At 49.1% G+C, this 6,000-nt stretch overlaps 1 long non-coding RNA gene across 1 annotated transcript; it reads left to right on the forward strand.

Moving 5' to 3' along the window:
- The first annotated feature begins 4,096 nt into the window (after nt 1-4,096).
- On the forward strand, nt 4,097-6,000 carry LOC123059629 (uncharacterized). Its single transcript, XR_006427514.1, has 3 exons — nt 4,097-4,427; nt 4,871-4,992; nt 5,082-6,000. It is a non-coding gene; the product is annotated as an uncharacterized lncRNA (long non-coding RNA).

A 6,000-nucleotide genomic window follows, 5' to 3' on the forward strand; every position in this document is an offset into this window, starting at 1 on the left:
ACCACACAAGAAACTCACCAGCAGTAGGTAGGACAGGGCATCACGAGAACGTGGGATCGTACCATTCAACCTGTTGTGATTGTTATCCTGCTCGTCAACAACGGAGGCCGGCCAGCAATCTTCAGTCCCCACCTAGTGGGGCAAAATTTCGTGTTTTGACCCTTTTTGCAAACAAAATCGGAATCTGATCCCGGTTCAAAAAAATTCGGGATCTGACCCTTTTGCCTACCGCCGGGCTACACGGCGGTAGGCCTGTGCATGCTACCGCCAAAGGGATCGGCGGTAGCCCACTTGTCCATGTTAGCCCCAAGTAAACGGAACCGTCTCCTGCCGTCCACCCTACCGCCAGAGCCCACGGCGGTAGGCTCTGTAATCCTACCGCTGTAGGCTCTGGCGGTAGGAGCTGAAACCTTATAAACCCGCGCGGCCGGCTCGTGGGGCCCATCCACGAACCCGCCCCCATCTTCTTCCCCTAGCCGCGGGGCGGCGCAAGAACAGAGAGCACAAGCTCTCTCTCATCCCCTCCACTCCCCCCTCCGATCTCCTTCGTTTGGGCACCATTTTTGCGGATCGAGATGGCTCCAAAACGGGAAAAGTAAGCTCTCTCAATCCCTCCAATTAGTTCTACTCGAAACGCTTTCAATTTGATGCATTATTTGGTGCAAACAAATCTATCTTTTTACTTTTTTTTATCCTAGGATTGCTTAGGTTCATTATATATGATGTATATAGTTGAATATAAACTCTAATAACTAGTTGTGGAGATTATGTGTAGTTTTGATATGAACCCTAGTTCATCACGAAGGTAGTTGGAGATTAACATTATTTTTGAACAAGTGGTGATGTGATTGATGTTGGAGGGATTGTAAGTAGTTGCTTACATGTGATTGAAATATGTATATGCATTTTTTGAACAAATGGTCATATGATGGATTTTGATGAATGATGTATATGCAATTTTCTAATTGTTTCAATATACGATAAATGATGAATGTTGGTGAATAATTTATTTACATTGATCATTTATATTGGTTGAATATATGATAAATGATGAATGTTGGTTGAATATGATTCATTTATATTTGGACTTGATATGTTCATGTTTGTTCAAAATGATACAAGTTGGTTGAAAATGACATCATTTCTAATTGTTTAATTGTTATAGGCGGCCACCCCTTGCGCCAGAAATCGGCGTGAAGTACACGATGCTTGATCATGCTTTCGACAACGGTCACCGCGCCTGTTTTATGGAGAACGGAGTGGTAATGTCTATCATCAATTTGATGTATTGTTTATTATGACAAAATTAGTTACTAACAATTCCGTTTACATTCTAACAGATGCTCCCCCATTGCGGATGAGGGGCCACACGAAGGAACAAGAAAAGTAAGGACTCCAGTCCAGAGGATGTTGATGTGGTTGATTTTTTCTTGTGGCGTTGCTGCCGCAGAGTGACCTCTCAAGTCAGTCAATGCCTGACTTCTTGTGCAGGATATTCTAGCCCATCGAAGGGGGTGTTTGACAAGTCTTTGACAGCCGGCTCATTTATTCCCAGAATAAATCGCATTGCATTATTGCCTGGCTTGTGGTTCATGCTGCAGAGATAGACAGTGAATGCCATCGACAGTGAGACCCGGCTGCCAATCTTCAGTGCCACCTAGTGAAGATAAGCTAACTGATCGCTTCCAACCGAGATAAGCTGCAACGGAGGGCAGACTAGTAAAGTGAATATTGTGCACAGAGTAAATCAACCATGCCCTATGCCAAGGAGTTCCTGACGAGCCAAGGAGTTCTTTTTTTTGGAAAAGGAGGAAGACCCCCGGCCTCTGCATCTGGACGATGCGTGCAGCCACTTTATTAATTATTCATAAAAAATCTTACAAAAAAATACAACAGTAAGTCTAAAGCCACCGTCTAGACAACATTTGCCGCTGCTTCCTATCCAATTGATGAAGGGATGCTGATAGTTCGGGTCTAATACTACAGACCTCGCAGCCAGTGGTGGAGCTAGCCCGTCCATGGAGCCGGGGCAAAATACAAAGGGGTGTGCTCCATAGGCATTTGCCCACAAAGATTGGTGATTAATTCTCAGTCCCTTAGTGTAATTTAATGGAAGTATTTGGGCAGAGCCCGGGCAGCTGCACAGGGTCGCTGGGAGGGTGGCTCCGCCACTGCTCACAGCCAAGGTTAACATCTAAGACCTGAGGCCCCAACCTAGTCACTTGCCGGGTCTGGGGCACACATCGGTCCGGTGCGCTCTCAGAGGCCGCCGCCGCCAACTGCCACCGCTCCATCTTCAGAGTTGTACTGAGCATCAACCTTGCTCGGTCTAGCTGTCGTCGATGCCACCATGGTGCCCAACGGCAACACCTCCCTACGCGCAAACAGCTAAGCACGTCGCGGTTGCCACCGATACACCTCAGCACCATGCTGCCAAGTATCACCAGCCAACACAGCTTGAAGTCTTTGGAAGATCGGTCGTGCGTAGCACCTGCCAACCAGGCCTGATAAAGCGTAGCACCTGTCGGTCAGGCATAACTACATCTCCACCGAAGCTCCATGCAAGGCGAAGCCGCTCCACCTCCTGCCTCTGACTTCCAGTGCTGCTCCACAAACGATGCTCTCAAGAGAGAAACGACACCGCAGTGCCGCCATAGTCCAATCTGGAACACCAGATCCTAGGGTTTCCCCCGGAGCAGCATGAGTGAGTCGACAGTAGTTACACGACGATGTATTCATCAAGGTAACGGCGTAGAATGCCGCCATCGCCTGCCGTCGGCTCGGTTTTCACCGGCAACCATGTCTCCCCAACTCGCAGCCGGGACTAGATGATGGATCTCGAGATCTGATCACCAAGCCTCTAGCCGGCCACCTCCGACGAAGAAGATGACCACCACCGCTGGCTACACCGGCCAGAACAGATCTGCCAGAGGTGCCACCGAGCAGTCCACCAGGCCCTCGACGCCGTCGCCGATCTAAAGCCAGATGACGTGCCGCCGAAGACCGCAATGCGCCGCCGCCCGATCTAGGCCAGCAGCCGCCCGTGGCCCAAGGCAGGGCCGACCACCGCCGTCATTGTTAAACCATCGCCCCCGCTTCTCGATTGGCCGCACCTCCACGCACGTTGGGGCCCCGCCACCCCTGAGACGTGGGAGGGAGGAAGGGCCGCCACCACTGTCGGCCTCCGGGCGTAGGCCGGTGGCGGCGGGAGGTAGGAAGGAAGATGAGTTAGGCTCCGACGGCAGTTAGGGTTGGGGTGCGACCTGAGTCGCCCGAGTGGGGGGCGACGCGGGGGTGTTTCTCCTACCGAGCCAAGGAGTTCTTGGCGAGCTTAAACAACAATGGTAGCGACGTGTACTACAAGGAAGACGGAATCATCGACAATGACGTGCAGGGGATCACGTCGGTAGGGTACTACGTGTTGAGTGGTGCTCAACCTTGTCCTCCAGATATTTAGCCAAGTTTCTCAGATCGCGCTTCTCCTATTTTGGCATCCCGTGATCTTTTGTTTTATTTTCCACTGATCATGTTATGACAAGCGGCCAACGGTTTTAGGTTATCACGTCACGCAACTCTGAACAAAAGAGAACACGTTATCTATCTCATACGGGTTTGATCTTCTGTAATTTTTTCCACAACATGCCTCATAAACATCTTGACACAACGCGCATGCCTGTAACTAAGTCACTCCACATGTGAAGGTAATCATATTAATCAGTTTTCATAAACAAGCGCGGCTCCAACCAATAAACTCGTACAATTATCTTGAAATAAATGGACTTACAATACCAATCTTTGTCACATTGTTTTCCCCTTGAATACAAGCGCATGCGGAGCTTACAAAGGTGGAAACATAATCATGCATTATTGCATCAGTTTACAAAAGTAAAACCAAATCATCCATTATTATGGGCTTAACATAGGGAAACACTACTAGCAGCCGTCTGATAGCAGACGTTTACCAGACCATGCGCGGGTCGTTGATGTCTTTTTCATCTCACGGTTGAGATGGCCTCCTAAATCCTTTTATTCGTTTCCAAAATACACCATTATCTAGCCACATCATCACCCATAACTCCTCCCGTAATAATCTCACCTACCATAAACGCATCAGTCTCCTCGTCCTATCTCCATAACTACACCCGACAGCGTCAATCTCGTCGTCGCCCCTGTTCTCACCACCATGAACAGCCTCTGTCCATGCCCGTGAAACTAGCCATGCCGGTGCGCTGTCCCATCGTGTGGTTATGCCTGGCATTAGTTACGACGCGCACGACCAGCGAGCTCGCAGCCCCATCGCCGTCTCGGTCATCTACAATTGCTTCGAGCACCACGGCATCCAGTCCACCGCGGTAGATCTTCGTCTCGGTCACCGGATGTATCTGGCACGCGAGGAACATTGCTGGAGTCGCCCCCCTCATCTGCAGGTACCATCCTCATCTCACCTATGGATTGTGGGAGGTCTTGATATAGTTCTACTCCATTGTGTATCTTCATGACAGAATCATTGTCCTCATCCAACCTCTTGGTCCTGACTATCCTCATCATATAGAAAGTATGTTGATATTGCATCCATACCATGCTTCCTGCTTTTCATGATTCGTACATATAGGATTACAACGTCAGTCCTTACAGTTTACTTCATATTTACCACGCCAAGGCTTCTACACTAGGCCAGTTTGCTTCATACATATCAATCTTGTGCTTCTACATTGTGTTTAGTTTTTCTTTGGCTCTATGCCCTGCATGTACTTGTAGGCTCCATGTTTTTTACTTAGTCGACAGCCAAATCATGCTTCCTAAAATGTATATTATGGACAAGCTGCATGTGCCACCCCCTTCCTTATCTTAACACAAAGTTCCTTCCTAGCTCGAGCTCCGCGGTCCCTCCTATCTAGACCGTTGGCTTGCTATGCGATTTGTGCAGGAAAGGAGCGGCACGAGCGCGCAGCGGTTGCATGCAGCGTCATTTGCAGGCGCTGCCGTGCGCAGGTAAACAGTAATCAAACCTAGGTATAGCCCTGTATGCTAGTACTTGTGGGTCCTAGCGCATCTGACTCCCCTCTGTTATGTCTTATCAGCCGCCCCTCGTCTCCCATCCGCATCTCACCCCGGCGCTGATGGAATCCTCTGCCTCGGTGGTGTCTCCACCTATTTAACTGTTGAAAGAAGCTAGGTCGCTGAGTTTGAGATCCATAGTGTATACGAGGAGATGGAAAGGAAGACAAAAGAGGATGCCAGATTATAACATACCTCTGATCCAGGCAGATGGAGACGGACGTCATTGCGGATGGATCTGGAGGCGCCGCAATCAAAATCTGTTCGGCCGCTGCCGCTATCGCCATGATGGGCTCCTCTGCCTCGTTGGTGTCTCCACCTCTTTTCCTGTTGAAAGAAGCGAGCTCGCTGCTCTCCAGATCCATGGTGCTGCAAGCAGATACAAAAGAGGAGAAAGAGGATGCCAGAGTAAAACAGCTATGCGTTGCCTGATAGAAGGAACGAGATTACACGCGTCGTACTTGCACAGAGGAGTCGTCCAGTCCTGTTGGTTGTCCGTCGTTCAGTGGAACGCATAGCTGTTTGATGGGCCTAGTCACGTGGGGCCCTTCACGTCTTGTCTAGTAGCCTACTAGGCCCATCAAATTCGAATCTTTTGCAGCCTCCCGCCAGAGTATTAGGGCTTGATTCCCGTGGCAGAGCTGCTGTTATTCAAACACTAGATGACCCGTTGCGCCAATGGCGCAAAGGCCGAATGTAAGCTAATCGATGTGAGAGTATGCTCTAACATATTATTGTTCAAAAAGAATAGCTTATATACATTGGTTGAATGTGTACAGGATCGATTGGGAAATCTTAATATGAGCTTGTAAGGGTGTGTTTGGTTCAGGAACAAAGTGTAATGGAATGTCATGGTTCCGTTCCATAGAAATGGAATGGTTCCGTCTCTGTGTTTGGTATAAGAATGTAGTGGAATGGAACGGTTACGTCTCCATGTTTAGT

The sequence above is a fragment of the Triticum aestivum genome, chromosome 3A (genome assembly GCF_018294505.1).
Source record: "Triticum aestivum cultivar Chinese Spring chromosome 3A, IWGSC CS RefSeq v2.1, whole genome shotgun sequence".
Taxonomy (NCBI): domain Eukaryota; kingdom Viridiplantae; phylum Streptophyta; class Magnoliopsida; order Poales; family Poaceae; genus Triticum; species Triticum aestivum.